This window comes from Pseudophryne corroboree, chromosome 2 (assembly GCF_028390025.1).
Source record: "Pseudophryne corroboree isolate aPseCor3 chromosome 2, aPseCor3.hap2, whole genome shotgun sequence".
Lineage (NCBI taxonomy): Eukaryota > Metazoa > Chordata > Amphibia > Anura > Myobatrachidae > Pseudophryne > Pseudophryne corroboree.
In genome coordinates this window covers 898,193,356-898,212,117 of record NC_086445.1, presented here as the reverse complement: position 1 = coordinate 898,212,117, position 18,762 = coordinate 898,193,356, and positions in this window count along the sequence as shown.

Below are 18,762 nucleotides of genomic sequence, written 5' to 3'. Positions count from 1 at the left end.
CCATCTCTGCATCAAACACAGTGTGAATTATGTGTAGCTTGAGGGAAAACACAGGTCAGGTCATTACAAGTACCACCATTTCTTTATAGCAAATCACAACTAAAACCACCTAATAGAGTGAACTCAGTAACGTATATGACACTAGTATAAGTATCTATCCTTTAACATTGTAATCTTACTGATCTTAGCCTATAATGGTTCTTTAGCTAAGCAGGGCTGCTACAACAGAATGCGATTGATGAAGTGGTGCTCAACCCATAAATAGGCATTTCCTAATATAATATATTGCTTATCTAATAATCAGGGAAATATATGTTGCAACCCTGTGTTTGAGAGTCTTCTCTTGCCTGTATGGTGGTTTCCTTGAAGAAATTGAGCCTCCTTGGGCAGACAATGTCTTGAGTCAGCATTTAGTATTGAGATCATGAGGTACTGAAACCAGCTGTTGCATAGGAATAATATGTCATCTTCATACAACAGAGAAACTAATAACAGATAATACATAATAATAAAAGTTTTGGGACGAGGCAAATGTGAACTTCCTAGATCAAACATCCTAGAGAGACACCATCCATCTACATCTCTACAGCGCATCCATCTACATTTCTATAGTGCCATCCCCTTTGCTTCTCTACATTGCTATCCCCATGTCTCTATAACACCATCCACCTTGTGACTCTTAAATCCCATGCCCTCTATGTCCCTACAGCACCCTCCCTTCCTGATTCTCCGTCATCATCCCCCTTGCATCTCTCCAACACCATCCTCTTCAGCACTATCCTCTGTGTCTCTCCAGAACCATCCACTTGCGTCTCTACAGCTCAGCACCCTGTGTCTCACCAGCTCAGCCCTTTGAATCTCTCCAGCTCACCTTCTTGTGTCTCTCTAACTAAGCCCTCTAGGTCACTCTTGTTCACGCCCCTGTGTCTGTCCAGCTCATGCCCCTTGCCTGGTGGCCCATGCTCTTTACAAAAGCTGCACAACGCCGTGATGGTATCTGTGGAGAGGGAAATGCCTGTGGCCAGACAGACTCTAGCACTGGCCACATCATCTATTGATGCATGTGGCAGGACAGAATCTCTGTGGGACTCATCTGAGAAGAGCAGTCCCTTTCCTAGCTCAGGAACTCACTGTGCAAGACAATAGTGGATGCAGAAATAGTTCTACCTAACATACAGGTGACGGAACCTTGGTTAAGACACACCACAGGTCTGGGTGATTGGGTGATAAAGGGTTGCATGACTAAACACAGGCCATTTGCCAATGCTTATTTTAGATAAGAGAATAGGAAACTACTATGTGCAATCACCACAATGCAGTGACGTGCGGCAAGGGGGGGGGGGGGGGGATAAGGATCCTCATGCAACTCCGAGTACCCCCTTCTCTCCTCTTGGCACTCCTGGGTGGTTCAGTCTAGTGCTGCTGGTTAGTGTAAAATAGGGGGCACTCCACACCATTTCCTTCTCTATATTTTTACTAGCAGCCTAGATGTAAAGATCTTGGGCTGGTTATCACTGTTATACCCCCACATGGTTTTTAACATTTTTGTGATATTTTTTTTCCCACTCTTTTTTTGCAGAAAATATTATTGATCTGTGCAATGCTTCCTTGAAACTTGCCAGTCTGAGGCAGGGCATTCTGAGCAACCATAAGGCTCTTCAGAGGTCCAATGCTGCGACCAGTACTCCCGATGTGTGACCAATGCTGCATCTTTATATGCGAGTGGCAGAACTGAGTAGATGGCAATGGGTATCTCTTTACAACAGACAGCGTCGGCTCCCATCGTATTTGTATTTCTAGTGAGATCCGCTGCGACCAAAGATGCAGCACAGCCCCGATTTGCATCCACCTCCGAATCAGGACCTATACTCCTTAATCTTTAAATAAAGACTCATCTGTACTTCTTAACTTGTGTGCAAATTCAAGAGGTTATTCAGATGTGGTTGGAGTTGCTATCACTGCTGCTTCCTTGGAAGCAGCAGTGATAGTGCTGTATGGTAATCCATCAGGAGGAGTCTATTCCAAGCAGACGCCTCCTGCTGCCATATTGATCAGATCTCTCCTCACCATTGAGCTGCTATGGCACCCATGGTGCTGTGCAAGCCGCCCATTGCAGAGGCCAGGAAATCTCCATCCTACGTCGGAGATCCCTGGCCTCCACCCTTCCCCTAAACAACGGCGACATACCTCCATTTTCACAAACGGAGGCTGTTGCAGCCCCCTTCGTGCTTCCCAGATGGCAGCAGACTGTCAATCACTGACAGTCTGCTGTCATCATGCTTCCGATGTCGCAGGATCCGTTGGCGCACATGTCCTGCACATTAACAAAATAACGATAATCAGTACTTTGCTGCATGACACGCAGCAGCGACCGGACCTGAATGAGGTCCTCTGTGTCTGGTCTCCTTGATTCGCTCCCATTTCTTTCTCTTTCGGCATACTGACATCCCAACATGTAACCTCCCCCTCTGCTTAACTGAAGGACTATTGTGTTTCAGATCTCTGTAAGGTGCTCTTACCTCAACTTGAGGTATTTACAGCTATGCGATTAGCAGGGTAGTAGAGAGCCTGGCCGGGCCAAGGTACTTTTAAGGGGGTGTGGCCTAATCACGGGAGGCGTGGCCCTGCACACTTAATACAAAATACAGATAGCATAGTACCTTAGGCACCTCCAAGGCCACACTGTAGCCCAGCACACAGCAGCATATGCTGGGCTGAAAAGAAGAGCTGCTGCTGCCAGGTAAGTGGTGCGGGGATGCAGAGGCGTACCTAGGCAGGGCAAGATTGGGAACGGTGCCCCCGCCCCAAAAAAAATCCCATAAACAAATGTGTGCAGACACGTGCCTAAAAATGGGCGTGGTGACATGACACGCCACCTGTTTCACGTCACACTGGGAACATTCTTTTCAATTCAACATGCACCTTACCTGTATGATGGTTTCTCACAATATGGAACATCTAAAGAACTGAGGGGCAGATTTATAAATCTGCCCCTGTATCCTCTAAGGCAGACGGCGTGTTCAGTTGGTATTCGCTATTCATGTAGGTGTAGGAGATCACATCGTCCAGAAGATGCCTGTTTGTGTAGGAATATTATTAAGGTCAGCATCATACAACAGCAGTTCAGCCATCCTGCTCTCTGTGTCTCTCAGGCATACCATCTCTCCCTGCATCTCTCAGCCACACCATCACCTCCCTATGCGATATCTCTCAGCACACTATCACCCCCTCTACGTCATCTATCAACACGCCATCACCAACCCTCTCTGCACACCATCTTCTCTCACCCTGCGTCGTCTCTCAGCACACCATCTCCCCTGTGTCTTCACATGTTCTGCCTGCGTCTCTCACCATACCCTTTTCCTTCTGTGTCAAACAGCCTCCCCAACTTCATTCTATGTGCCCCCCCCCCCCTTTCATTCTATGTTTCTCTGTGTGTCTTCTCCCACACACACTTCTAAGCCTCTCGTGTGTCACCTTCCCAAAGCCCTGTGCCCAGAGCCGTCTCTTCATATGGGCTCAATGGGCAGTTGACTGTGGTGCCAGGCTGCCGCTGTGGGGGAGAGGACTACACAGGGCTGCAGCGGAGGATCCACAGTAGACACAGGGGCAGAGGCTGCGGGTGCGAGGGGAGACAGGTGAAGAGGCTGAGACATACTGTAGGCAGAGGCTGCTGTCAGGAGTTGAGACATGGAGAAGCTGTGGGCAGGTCCCAAGTGCCCCAGGGTTCCAAGGGCCCATAGCTGATTGCCTCCCCACCCTCATCCTTCCTTCCCACCTATTCCCTCCCTCTCCCTTCCTTCCAGGAATATAGCAAACCCCCCTTGCCCTCTGCTAGGGGCCCCAGGGCATTGGTTTGACCAGGGGTCTACAGTGATGTTAGGATGTATATCATGAGTGCCACATCCGGTGATGCCTCTGACTGCAGATGCATAGCGGATACAGCCTCCCTAGACCCTTTACAGCCCAGCACACAGCAACGTGCTGCAGCTTCTAAAGTTCCCAGTGTGCATCTGACCCAGGCCCCTCCAACAAGCCTGAGCCCCTGCAGCTCATATCATACCTCCCAACTGTCCCGATTTTTCGCGGGACATTCCCCTTTTTTTGAGACTGTCGCACCAGCGGGCCGCAGTGTCCCGCAGTGAGGGGGGCGCAGTTGGGAGGCTCCTGCACTCGCTGCTCTGCTTAGAGCGGTGAATAGAGTGAATAGAGTCTATTCGGTGGAGACAGGAGGGGAGGGGGCATGCCAACAGCTCAAAAAGCGCTGGGCATGCCCCTTCAGTGACTAAAATGGGGGCGTGGCTTGCAACCGCGGGTACTCCTGCAAAGCCATGTCCCCTTTTCCATAGTCCATGCCCCCTTTTCGGTTGGGCGCGCTACGCACGCGCAGATGTCCCTCCTTGTATACAAAAGTAGGGAGGTATGGTTCATATTACGCCTCAATGTGTGACTCTTGAAGGGTATCAGATATCCCCTTATTCAGTTACAGCATCTATTTATAACAGTTTCTTATATAACGCAGCAAGTCTATGCCAGTGTCTTCTGTTTTGTGGTGCATTCTGATACTTCAGAAAACTGAAACAAAATGCCAATGAGCTCTAAAGGGAAATACTCGTAAATGGGAATAAATGAAAAAAAAAAATACAGAAAAAAAACAGATTAACAACAAAGTAAAAATGCTGCCTTTGAAAATTTTGTAAAATCATCTTAAAATGTATAAAAATATAATAACAGGATTGACCCTGTAAGCTTGGATATTCAGTGCTTTGTTAAACAGCAAATTGTACTTGGAATAAACATGAGCAGAAGATCAGCAGGGGACTGTGGATCTGGAGGATGACAGACATAAGGGAGATGTTGGAGACTTTTTTGAGGTGAGTAAATAAACATTGTGCTGTGGAGAAGTGTGAGGCACAGAGAGGGGATATCTTTTGTAGAGCCTGTTCATTTCACACATCAATATTCCCCGTGGTCAGTCCTTTGCACCCATTCCTCCTGTTCCTATTTACTTCCAAATTATTCCTTTTTAGTCTGATGTATAAAACATGGACAAAACCTTCAACTGGCTCACATGTGTCTGTCTGGTTTGTAAATGTAATATAAAAACATACACACCTTGCACAAGATTCATTTTAATGAACTGAATTTCTGCCATAGCATATACTATGGGGGGTATCCAATTAGAGAAACATCGGGCGTGAAAACGGACGTTATATTTAATGTGAAAGATAGTACCCAACTACAGAAGAATTGTTTGAGGTGAACAGCAAATGCCACTTCCAAGTTCCAACAGTATGACACCAGAGTGGTGGGTTATTATGGTGCTGACAGGTGCACCGGCTCTAGGTCAGATAGCGCCAGTCTGTGCAAAAGTAATTGTATTTGCCCCAATTAATTGTGCTGCACCTGTATGTGTGAAAGCAAAGAGAACTATTTAATAATGTGTTTTATTTTTGAGCACCTGTGACCATTTAGATTTCCATTTTGTATTATCCTTCGTCTCCCCGTTTGTCCAACATGGTTCATTTACAATGTTTTAGTTCCTTGACTATATTTTTCCCTTCTGTAATGTATTCATCACAGTCAGGTCTCTATCAACATTATTCTTATCTGACTGGTACAATGAATGCTACTTGTTTGGATCGCATATGGTATGGATCCCATTGTATTATGGGCCTTTTTCAGTAGCGATCGCAGGGCCCACGCTACATGTGCGTGGGCCAGGTAATGCGATCGCATCGCAGTGATGCGTACGCAGGCAGAGCCATTCACTGGGTGATAGGCGACGGTAGGGGGTGGAGATATGGCATTGTGATGCCGTGGTGATGGGAACACGGGCAGGTCTGGCCAGTTTTCTGGGCGGCTGCATGGTGCCTGACTTCGCAGCCAGGGGGCTACCTTTATTTTGCAGAGTCTGCGATGAGATCGCAATTGCATTGGGATCGCATCTCTGGCAGCAATTAGCATGCTGGGTGACCTTGCCCTGTGCTGCGCGGCCCTAGCATGCGAGTGCTAGCAGTTACAGTTTTGCTAAATTAGCAAAGCTGCAACTAAAGCTGAATAAGGTCCTATGACTGTGACTGAAAAACATAAATTAAAGTGTTTTGCTTACATACCGCAATTTATAATGTGGCTGACCGCATTTTTTTTTCAAACCAGCAGATCGCAAAATGAAAAGATGGTTATGTGACTCGGGGTCTATGTAAACAATGCAAAATCATATTAAATAGGGACACAAGTCTTTAGATGCGATTGGAACACAAAGCCTAATTCCTGTACAGAGCCGTAAGTAGGCAGGTGCGACCGACAACGCTCAGAGAACAGGGCTCTGGGGGCAACACCGTCTCAGCCCAACAGCCCCTGGTTTTGGCTAAAAGTGTATCTGGAATGCAACCTGCAGCCAGGACTACTGCAGCATCGCTGGAGCATCCTGTACGGCTGATCGGAGCCTACTTATGGCATTCTAGTCAACCCTGCCCTTGCAGAAGAGAACTATTTAATAATGTGTTTTATTTTTGAGCACCTGTGACCATTTAGATTTCCATTTTGTATTATCCTTCGTCTCCCCGTTTGTCCAACATGGTTCATTTACAATGTTTTAGTTCCTTGACTATATTTTTCCCTTCTGTAATGTATTCATCACAGTCAGGTCTCTATCAACATTATTCTTATCTGACTGGTACAATGAATGCTACTTGTTTGGATCGCATATGGTATGGATCCCATTGTATTATGGGCCTTTTTCAGTAGCGATCGCAGGTCCCACGCTACATGTGCGTGGGCCAGGTAATGCGATCGCATCGCAGTGATGCGTACGCAGGCAGAGCCATTCACTGGGTGATAGGCGACGGTAGGGGGTGGAGATATGGCATTGTGATGCCGTGGTGATGGGAACACGGGCAGGTCTGGCCAGTTTTCTGGGCGGCTGCATGGTGCCTGACTTCGCAGCCAGGGGGCTACCTTTATTTTGCAGAGTCTGCGATGAGATCGCAATTGCATTGGGATCGCATCTCTGGCAGCAATTAGCATGCTGGGTGACCTTGCCCTGTGCTGCGCGGCCCTAGCATGCGAGTGCTAGCAGTTACAGTTTTGCTAAATTAGCAAAGCTGCAACTAAAGCTGAATAAGGTCCTATGACTGTGACTGAAAAACATAAATTAAAGTGTTTTGCTTACATACCGCAATTTATAATGTGGCTGACCGCATTTTTTTTTCAAACCAGCAGATCGCAAAATGAAAAGATGGTTATGTGACTCGGGGTCTATGTAAACAATGCAAAATCATATTAAATAGGGACACAAGTCTTTAGATGCGATTGGAACACAAAGCCTAATTCCTGTACAGAGCCGTAAGTAGGCAGGTGCGACCGACAACGCTCAGAGAACAGGGCTCTGGGGGCAACACCGTCTCAGCCCAACAGCCCCTGGTTTTGGCTAAAAGTGTATCTGGAATGCAACCTGCAGCCAGGACTACTGCAGCATCGCTGGAGCATCCTGTACGGCTGATCGGAGCCTACTTATGGCATTCCAGTCAACCCTGCCCTTGCAAGTGCAGGTTGCCATGCCACCTCCATGCAATATAATGATGTCATGTGAGCGACATCATGATGTCGGGCGATCAGGTGGTGTAGCCGGCACAGGGTGCTCTTGAGCCCTGTTATGGCACTATGCCTACACAAAGGAGCCTAAATTGTATGGCTTTAATGGGCAGAAAAAAAAAATTACTTTCACCTAGGAGCAGATCGAAATATCAAACCTTAGGCCTAAATGACCACAGCTTTCGTTTCCTATGCAGTTAGAAAGCCAAAATAAAACACGGATCTCCAATGGGAGTTAACATGGATTTAAGTTTTCACTTAAGAAAAAGTGCACAGTAAGAAAACTATGTTATGTCAGTGGGGGATAGATGGGTAGATAAGTGGAGCCAGCACTTTAAATTTATAAGTGTTACTGGCTCCTCCCCCTCTGTGCAAATTACCGGGTGAAGTAGTTCTATCCAGTCATTTGAAGTTCTACCCAGTAATGTAAATATTTCTGTGTCTGCAACCCTGCTATATTCCTGGGTCGAAGTCCCGGGAATTTCAACCTGGGTTGACCCTTTCACTCAGAAAATGACCCATGTTGACCCGGGTAGAAACCTCTGTGTGAAAGGGGTATTAGAGAAACTGAGCCCGAGTGTCACAACTGAGGGCCTGAGCTGACAGGAGGAAGCCTCCGTTGTAGGGGCTAGGGTGAAGCTAAACTTTGGAGGTTTTATCAGACCCCTGGACATACGGGTAGGATGTAGAAAGGTTGCCCGAAGGCGTGACCATGACAACCAGGATTAAAAGTCAATAAGTATTTATTAACAGAACTCCATGTAATCACAGCAGTAATAAGTCAACGAAGATATACAGCAGATTTGGTAAAAACAGTTCCTGGAGAACTACGGGTTGGCAGCGGCCACAGGGTACTGGTAGCAGTAGGTAAAGTTCTTAATGTCCCAGAGATGGAATGTCCTTACCAGACCCGTCCGTAGTATGAGGTATAGCCAAGGAACACACCAGCAGATGTTTCACTGGAAGCTGGTAGCACTGTAGTTGAGGTAGCTGCTGAGGACGCTGGATGGAACCAGCCAGGTGTTAAGACATGGAGTAGATGCTGGATGGAACCAGCCAGATAGTAGAATGAAGCTAGGGAGCAAAGATGTAGAAACCGATGGTTTGCAGGTGCCGATGGTATGCAGGTAACCGATGGTATGCAGGTAACCGCTGGAAAAGCACCAGCTCTTTAAGAAAGCTGATCACTGCTGGAAGCTGACCGCTGGAAGCAGATGAGACTGTAGCCGGAGACTGGAGCAAACACAGGAGACTATAGAGTCAGGCTGCACCGCAAGGTGGTAGGCTGGTGCGGGTCTCTTAGTGGAATCTGGAAACAGGAGCTGGAAACCTGGAATGGAAACAACCACAGGAGAGAGAGACTGGAAACAAGGTTTGACAACCAAAGCACTGACGATTTCCTGGTTTAGGCCCAATCCCTTTATACCCTTAGGTATGCAGGGATTGGATGAGCAATTAAGCAGACTTCAGCGGAGCTATGGATTGGAAGACAGGATCATGTGACTAGAACTAAGATGGCTGCACCCATACCGGCCAGTGGAGGGAAACCTTGTTTGTAACACCACATGGAGATTCCTCTGTAATGGCGGCGGTGAACACAGAGAACGCCGACTTGCGTCTCAGACCTCCAGCGCGGACGGCCGCGGCCGCAGTAGATAAGGAGTGCCACGTAACCTGTAATGCATTGAGAATACAAAGACGATACCCGAGGCCCCGCTAGCAGGTGACGCCATGCTCACACAGCCTACTGGACCCACTTCAGTCAGGATTTCGTGCCCAACACTCCACAGAGACAGCACTGACTAAGGTAGTGAATGATTTGGTCACTGCTAAATCTAAAGGACATTACTCTCTACTTATTCTCCTTGATCTCTCTGCTGCTTTTGACACTGTTGACCACTCTCTTCTCATACAAACACTACAATCCCTAGGTATTCAGGACACAGCCCTTTCTTGGTTCTCATCCTACCTATCTAATCACTCCTTCAGTGTTCGTTTCTCTGATTCCACCTCTCCTTCGCTACCTCTCTCAGTTGGAGTACCGCAAGGCTCAGTCCTAGGTCCTCTGCTTTTCTCTATCTATACCACATCTCTTGGCAAACTAATCAACTCTTTCGGATTTCAGTACCATCTGTATGCGGATGATACTCAAATCTACCTATCCTCCCCTGATTTGTCACCATCTGTTTTGGGCCGTGTCACTGAATGCCTTTCTGCCATTTCATCTTGGATGACATCTCGCCACCTCAAACTTAATATTTCCAAAACAGAATTAATTATATTTCCACCGGCCAATAGTAGTTTCCAACCTGATATCTCTATCACTGTTGAGAACTCTGCAATCACCCCTACCCCACAAGCTCGCTGCCTAGGTGTCATTCTTGACTCTGAACTGTCCTTTGTTACCCACATCCAATCTGTCTCAAGATCATGTTACAAACATCTAAGAAACATATCCAAAATACGCCCTTATCTTACACAAGACACAGCAAAAACTCTAATCCATGCTCTCATTATCTCCCATAAATAGTGGAAAACTGCTCTAATCAAGCTGGTAACAATCCCCAGGTGCTGCGGGAGGGGGTTACTCTAGACAAGAAATACAAAAGGGATTTTTCCCACGCACTCTGCTGGCTGTTAGTAAGAAGAACTATATACTATGTAATAATAGGAAATTTAGAGCTCTTCGTTACATATGTTTTGCAAAAGATATGATAAGCCTCCAGGCCACTTCACGGCTGCTCTATTACTGGAGGTCCCTAACTAAGCATAGGTCCAAAGCTTGGACCCCACAAAGTCGGCTCAGGCCCGACCACCCCAGGGCAGCACACCATTGAAATACTAAAGTGTTAATATGTGTTAAGAAAGAAGCAGAAGCTATGGGTTAGAAAGTGCTACAAAAATAAGGGTGTTAATAAAATACTCAAAAGAGTAATATTAGTGAAAAAATAGGAGTGTTACATAAGTGCTAAATAAATAATATGGCATGCTACCCCAAGGTGGCCCAGCCCCACCAGACCCGGGGGGTACCACTCCCCAAACCCATACACAGCATAATAATAATAACATCCACTATGGGTCATACAATTGCTTAATATATGGCCACATGATAATGGCACATACAGAACATATCCAGATTGAGAGCTAGTTTACCTGGAGGCACCCCTGTATCCTCCAAATGGCACTACAGGACCCAGCATGCCCTCCTAATGCTGGCTCCATCTATGCCTCTCTGAACTGCAATAAATAGTGGAAAACTGCTCTAATCAAGCTGGTAACAATCCCCAGGTGCTGCGGGAAGGGGTAACTCTAGACAAGAAATACAAAAGGGATTTTTCCCACGCACTCTGCTGGCTGTTAGTAAGAAGAACTATATACTATGTAATAATAGGAAATTTAGAGCTCTTCGTTACATATGTTTTGCAAAAGATATGATAAGCCTCCAGGCCACTTCACGGCTGCTCTATTACTGGAGGTCCCTAACTAAGCATAGGTCCAAGGCTTGGACCCCACAAAGTCGGCTCAGGCCCGACCACCCCAGGGCAGCACACCATTGAAATACTAAAGTGTTAATATGTGTTAAGAAAGAAGCAGAAGCTATGGGTTAGAAAGTGCTACAAAAATAAGGGTGTTAATAAAATACTCAAAAGAGTAATATTAGTGAAAAAATAGGAGTGTTACATAAGTGCTAAATAAATAATATGGCATGCTACCCCAAGGTGGCCCAGCCCCACCAGACCCGGGGGGTACCACTCCCCAAACCCATACACAGCATAATAATAATAACATCCACTATGGGTCATACAATTGCTTAATATATGGCCACATGATAATGGCACATACAGAACATATCCAGATTGAGAGCTAGTTTACCTGGAGGCACCCCTGTATCCTCCAAATGGCACTACAGGACCCAGCATGCCCTCCTAATGCTGGCTCCATCTATGCCTCTCTGAACTGCAATAAATAGTGGAAAACTGCTCTAATCAAGCTGGTAACAATCCCCAGGTGCTGCGGGAGGGGGTTACTCTAGACAAGAAATACAAAAGGGATTTTTCCCACGCACTATGCTGGCTGTTAGTAAGAAGAACTATATACGATGTAATAATAGGAAATTTAGAGCTCTTCGTTACATATGTTTTGCAAAAGATATGATAAGCCTCCAGGCCACTTCACGGCTGCTCTATTACTGGAGGTCCCTAACTAAGCATAGGTCCAAGGCTTGGACCCCACAAAGTCGGCTCAGGCCCGACCACCCCAGGGCAGCACACCATTGAAATACTAAAGTGTTAATATGTGTTAAGAAAGAAGCAGAAGCTATGGGTTAGAAAGTGCTACAAAAATAAGGGTGTTAATAAAATACTCAAAAGAGTAATATTAGTGAAAAAATAGGAGTGTTACATAAGTGCTAAATAAATAATATGGCATGCTACCCCAAGGTGGCCCAGCCCCACCAGACCCGCATTGATTATTGTAATAGTCTCCTGACCGGTCTTCCCAAACATAGGCTCTCACCACTACAATCCATTTTGAATGCAGCTGCGAGGCTAATCTTCCTTGCCAGACGTTCATTGTCTGCAGATCCGCTCTGTCAGTCCCTCGATTGGTTACCGGTATTCTACCATATTAAATATAAAATACTTTTACTCACATACAAGGCTATTAACCAAACTGCACCAACATACATCTCTTCACTCATCTCAAAATATCTCCCTACCCGACCTCTCCGCTCTGCACAAGATCTACGTCTCTCATCCACACGCATTACTTGTTCACACTCAAAATTACAGGACTTTATCCGGGCTTCACCCACTCTGTGGAATGCACTCCCACGCACAATAAGACTCGCCTCTAGTCTCCAAACCTTTAAATGTTCCCTGAAAACTCACCTCTTCAGACAAGCCTATCAAATTCCAGACCCACCCACATAACCTTCAGTGCTTCCCTATATAATTACATCCTCTGTAGAGTATTCATAACATCACATATCTTGTCTTTCTTTAGTCTCACACCCTCCTGACACTTGGATAACTGTGTGGGGTATCATCATACAACCCATTAAGAACCTAGCAATATGGTGGACCATTATGCAATAGGTAGCATCTATCCTTGTGTATCTATGCCTATTTCCCTATAGATTGTAAGCTTGCGAGCAGGGCCTTCCTACCTCTATGTCTGTCTGTTTTTACCCAGTTTTGTTCTATTACTGTTGTTCTAAATGTAAAGCGCAACGGAATATGCTGCGCTATATAAGAAACTGTTAATAAATAAATAAATAAATAATAAATAAAATGCCAGTCGCCCGGGCACTGGAAGGACAATATCCACGGACCAGCAGAGATGAGACGTGACATATGAATGCTAGCAACACAGCTGGGAACCGGGCCTAGGACGCTGAGCCAGCCTCAGGAGACACCTGAAAGGTAAATAATGGCGTCCAGATACCCGGATCGTGACACCGAGGAGAGACGGAAAGAACAGAACTTTAGAGAAGGAGGTTAACCATATGAAACAATATGAAAACAGTTCCGTGGCTGAAACCCCATGGGCATCCGCCCACGAGTGTCACACCGAATGTGAGGAGTGTGCAGAAATGGATGCTGGTGGAGTTCGAGAGGAAGCCAGATAAGCTTGCCTAATAGTCAGTCAAATCCACCGAGCCAACGTCTGCTTTGATACAGGCCAACCTGCCTTAGCTGGATCATAGAGGATGAAGAGGTAATCCGATTTCCTCAGCTGAGACGTCCAATTCACGTAGATGCACAGAGTCCTTACTACATCCAAAGATTGAGAGGATGGAGATTCCTCTGAAAATAATGATACCACAATAGGCTGTTTGATGTGGAACGTAGAAACCACTTTAAGCAAAAAGTCCTGCTTATGGAAGACTAGATTAGGGGAACGACACAATAAGGTTCCCAGTTCCGAGACCTTTCTGGCCGAAGCCAAAACAAGAAGGACCACCATCTTCCAGGATAGAAACTTTAAGTAAGCTATTTCCAAAGGCTCGGAAAAAGGATGACTGAAGGAAAGAGAGTACCAAGTTTAAGTCCCTAGGTGAAGGGAGGCTGAATACTGTCATGAAATGGTGAATACCGCGCTTACCGCTGCAGTTCTCTGTCAGGGTCCGGCGGGCGTCCAGCGGCTACAGAGACGGAGGAGGTGTCCACTTTATCGGCGGCGGCGGGTCCACTGCCGGCCACGGGACAGGGTGCCGCCATTAGCACCAGCAGTCAGATGATTCTGCTGGCCAATCGCCACAACAGACAGTCATGTGACCTCCTGCTCCAATAGGAGCTGGGCAGGAGGTATAAAGCAAGCCTCAGGCAGTATCAATTGGGAAAAGTTAGCAGATGTGCGCACCTCTGGGATAAAGTAAATCAGTCAAAATATACTCAATAAATAGGTATATGATTCAGAGAGATCAAACCATCAAGTTCATCAATTGGGCACGAGATCTTCAAACAACTGTTTTCCTTTTGGTGATGTGACCTTTTAATAAATTCTATATATTTTGACTGATTTACTTTATCCCAGACATGTGCACATCTGCTAACTTTTCCTGATTGATCCTGTCTTTGGAGGTGTAGGTGACCACCCCAGCAGCTGTTGCAACACTACTGTTTGAAGCGCAGTTTTCTTTTTTTTTTCTGTATAAAGTCTCAGGCAGTGTCTCTGTGCCTGAATATCATCGCCCCACAGCATCGTATACAGGCTCACGCTGTGCCCAGTCTAACCTGTGCACTTCGTGCTTTACCAGTCTCACCGGTAATCAGCCTGGTATTTCAGTACGCTACCAATCTCACCAGTAACCAGCCTGGTAATACAGCACACTACAAGTTTCACCGGTAACCAGACCGGTATTCCAGTACGCTACCAGTGTAACCGGTACACAGCCCGGTTTCCAGTACGCTACCAGTATAGCCGGTTCTCAGCCCGGTTCCATTGTGTGTTACCTGTCTCATCGGTACCCAGCCCTGTTTCCAGCACACTACCAGTATAACCGGTACTCAGCCCAGTTCCATTGTGTGTTACCAGTCTTACCGGTACCCAGCCCGGTTTCCAGTATGCTACCAGTATAACCGGTTCCCAGCCCATTTTCCAGTACGCTACCAGTATAACCGGTACTCATCCTGGTTCCATTGTACTTTACCAGTCTCACCAGTACCCAGCCAGGATTCCAGTATGCTACCAGTATAACCGGTACTCAGCCCGGGTCCATTGTGCGTTACCAGTCTCATCGGTACCCAGCCCGGTTTCCAGTACACTACCAGTATTACCGGTACTCAGCCCGGTTCCATTGTGCGTTACCAGTCTCATCGGTACCCAGCCCGGTTTCCAGTACACTACCAGTTTAACCGGTACTCAGCCCGGTTCCATTGTGCGTTACCAGTCTTACTGGTACCCTGCCCGGTTTCCAGTATGCTACCAGTATAACCGGTTCCCAGCCCAGTTTCCAGTGCGCTACCAGTATAACCGGTACCCAGCCCGGTACCATTGTGCATTACCAGTCTCACTGGTACCCAGCTCGGTTTTTAGTATGCCACCAGTATAACCGGTACCCAGCCCGGTTCCATTGTGTGTTACTAGTCTCACCGGTACCCAGCCCGGTTTCCAGTATGCTACCTGTATCTCCAACACCCAGTCCATTGCTCAGCTCCGTTATCTGTAACATCCTACGACCATACACTACAGATTCGCCCGTAGGTATGCATGAGGAGAACTTACATCTGGCCCTCCTTGCTCAGGCCAAGCACTAGCTACGCTCCCCAACCATCGGAGGTATCCCCGAGTACACAAACACCCAGTAGTGTGACAAATTCTAAGCACTCCCTGGAGAAAAGTCTTCACCTCCTGCAATACGGCCAAGTGTCTCTGGCAAAAAATAGTGAAAACAGAGATCTGTACATTCAAGTACACCAGCCGTAATCCAGTCGAGAATCCTGCCTGAAGGAACAGCAGGAGCCGGAACAATCGGAAACGATGTGGTAGGAAACTGTTTCTATTCCCACCAAGCCACACACGACTAACAAATGCGGTCATAGTGTACCAAAGTCATCTGCTTCTGAGCCCAAAGCATAGTTGGAATCACAGACCAGGGAATACCCCTCTTTCTCAGCAGTGCGGTTTCAACAGCCATGCAATCAAACACTGTAAGTCTGGATAGACAAACGTACCCTGTTGAAGATGGTCCTTCCTGAGAGGCCAAGGTCTATGAGAAATAGCTGCAGGTTTGAGTACCATGCCCTGCAAGGCCAGTCTGGAGCTATCAGGATGACTGTGTCACGTTTGCGCTTTATGCACTTGAGGACTCGAGGTAATGGAGGAATTGGTGGGAACAGGTAAATGAGCTAAAATGGCCAGAGAGTTGTTAAGGCATCCACAGCCTCGGCCTCCGGGTCCAGAGTTCTGGAGCAGTACTGTGGGAGCTGATGGTTTTGACTGGACATTATGAAGTCTCTCTGAGGCTCGCTCCAAAGATGAACCAGCTGCGTGAAGGCCTATGGATGCCATGGCCATTTTCTTGGATGAAGATCCTCACAATTTAGGTAGTCTGCTTCCCAATCATCCACCCCGGGGTTGAAGATTGCTGAAATCACTGTGTGGCATACTTTTCGGCCCAGAGGAGACTGCAACTTACTTACCACATGGCTCAATGCAACAAACAAACAAATACCGCATGGCTCCCCTGCTTTGAGTTCCGCCTTTTCTGTGTATGTATGCCACCGCCGTGGCACTGTCTGACTGGACTCAAATTGCCTTACCTTTGAGTAGAAGAAAAGACTGTTTGTCACGGCTGTAGTTGTTTGTGAACCCGGACTAGGACTGGGCACTGGGTTTGGTCTTGAGAGCTGTGGACAGAACTGGGCAAGCTTAATGAATGATCTACTCATGCAGATGTGGCAGGTTGGCAGAGAGACTCAAGGTTGTGTTTTGTTCATATGTTTGTAAATCCAGTCATTAGGACACAGAGACATGTGAGTTCACTGCTGTGTTTTTTATTCCATCACCAACTCCAGGCACACTGCACACTGGACCACCCACTTCCCAGCATCCCCCTGGTCCCAGGGACCATTACTGAAGATTCAGGCTTACACAGATTAGTAAGGGAGTGTCTACAAATATTAAGAATTCTAATACACTAACATCACATCCTCTTTTCTTTAAAGATAAGCCCTGTACGCTTCAATGCAACAATTAACAACATCATATTAAGAACATCATCTAACACGTTTCAACAGAGGCGTATCTAGCACGGGGCGAGCAGGGAACGTGCCCTGGGCGCCATGGCAGCCCCAACAGAGGGGGGCGCCACCGGCACGGCCCACTCGCCCCATGCGTCAGGGATTCCGCCGGCGCTACCCGCGGCGGTTTCCCTGTCTCCCCGGCTGCTGTGCCTGTCACAATAGACAGGCAGCGGCAGCCAGGAGCCTCCCCCTACTCCTCCCTGCAAAGTGTAGGCGATCGCGTGCGCGATCGCGACCGCGGAGGTGCGCGCATGCGCGTGCGCGACCTCGGGGGGCGCGCGGCCCCTGAACAGCAGTGAGGGCAGGTGAGCGGGGTAATCTTCTTTATACTTCCCTGTCGGGACAGGGGGTGCGGGACATTTTGTGTGTGTGTGTTAAGTGTGTGTGTGGGACAGTGTTCTTGTGGGACAGTGTGTGTGTGTTAATTGTGTGTGTGTCGGACAGTGTGCGGGTGTGTTGTGTGTGGGACAGTGCGTGTGTGTTCATTGTGTGTGTGTGTGTGTGTGTGTGTGTGTGTGTGTGACAGTGTGAGTGTGTTAATTGTGTGTGTGGGACAGTTTGAGTGTGTGTAAATTGTGTGTGTGTGTGGGACAGTGTGAGTGTGTATTAATTGTGTGTGTGTGGGACAGTGTGCGTGTGTTAATTGTGTGTGTGTGGGACAGTGTGTGTGTGTTAATTGTGTGTGTGTGTGTGTGGGACAGTGTGAGTGTGTTAATTATGTGTGTGGGACAGTTTTGCGTGTTTGTTAATTGTGTGTGTGTGTGTGGGACAGTGTGAGTGTGTTAATTGTGTGTGTGGGACAGTTTTGAGTGCGTGTTAATTGTGCGTGTGTGTTAAGTGTGTGTGTGTGTGGGACAGTGTGAGTGTGTTAATTGTGTGTGTGTGTGTGTGTGTGTGTGGGACAGTTTGAGTGTGTGTTAATTGTGTGTGTGTGTGTGGGACAGTTTGAGTGTGTGTTAATTGTGTGTGTGTGGGACAGTGTGCATGTGTATTAATTGTGTGTGTGTGGGACAGTGTGCGTGTGTGTTAATTGTGTGTGTGTGTGGGACAGTGTGCGTGTGTTAATTGTGTGTGTGTGTGTGTGTGTGTGTGTGTGTGTGTGTGTGTGGGACAGTGTGAGTGTGTTAATTGTGTGTGTGTGTGTGTGTGTGTGTGTGTGTGTGTGGGACAGTGCGTTTTTGTTAATTGTGTGTGTGGGACAGTGTGCGTGTGTGTTATTTGTGTGTGTGGGACAGTGTGCGTGCGTGTGTGTTAATTGTGTGTGTGTGGGACAGTGTGCGTGTGTTAATTGTGTGTGTGTGTGTTAATTGTCCCGGCGGTTATTGGCGTCTGTAGTGTGCGCCCCGTCCTCCTCCGCTGCCGCTGACAGGAGCGGCGGTGTGCGGCTCTCCCCCTCCTCCGCCGGCTCCGTCCTCCCGTCGTGGCCCTGCAGTGTGTGCCGGTCTCCCCAGCAGCAGCAGCAGGTTAGTCTCTCTCTCCCCCCCCCACTCCTCCTCCTCCTCCCCCCCCCCTCTCTCTCTCTCTCTCTCTCTCTCTCTCTCTCTCTCTCTCTCCTCCTGTGGATTGAAGTTTGTAAGTATAATTTTCATTTTTACAGGTACCCCTATTGGATTCTACTGGACAAGTGGACGTGATCGGCGTGGGATGTAGGTAAGTAATCTGTCTCTCATTTTTACAGGTACCCCTATTGGATTCTACTGGACAAGTGGACGTGACCGGCGTGGGATGTAGGTAAGTAATCTGTCTCTCATTTTTACAGATTCCCCTACTGGATTCTACTGGACAAGTGGACGTGACCGGCGTGGGATGTAGGTAAGTAATGTGTCTCTCATTTTTACAGCTACCCCTATTGGATTCTACTGGACAAGTGGACGTGACCGGCGTGGGATATAGGTAAGTATGTGTGAGTGTGTCAGTG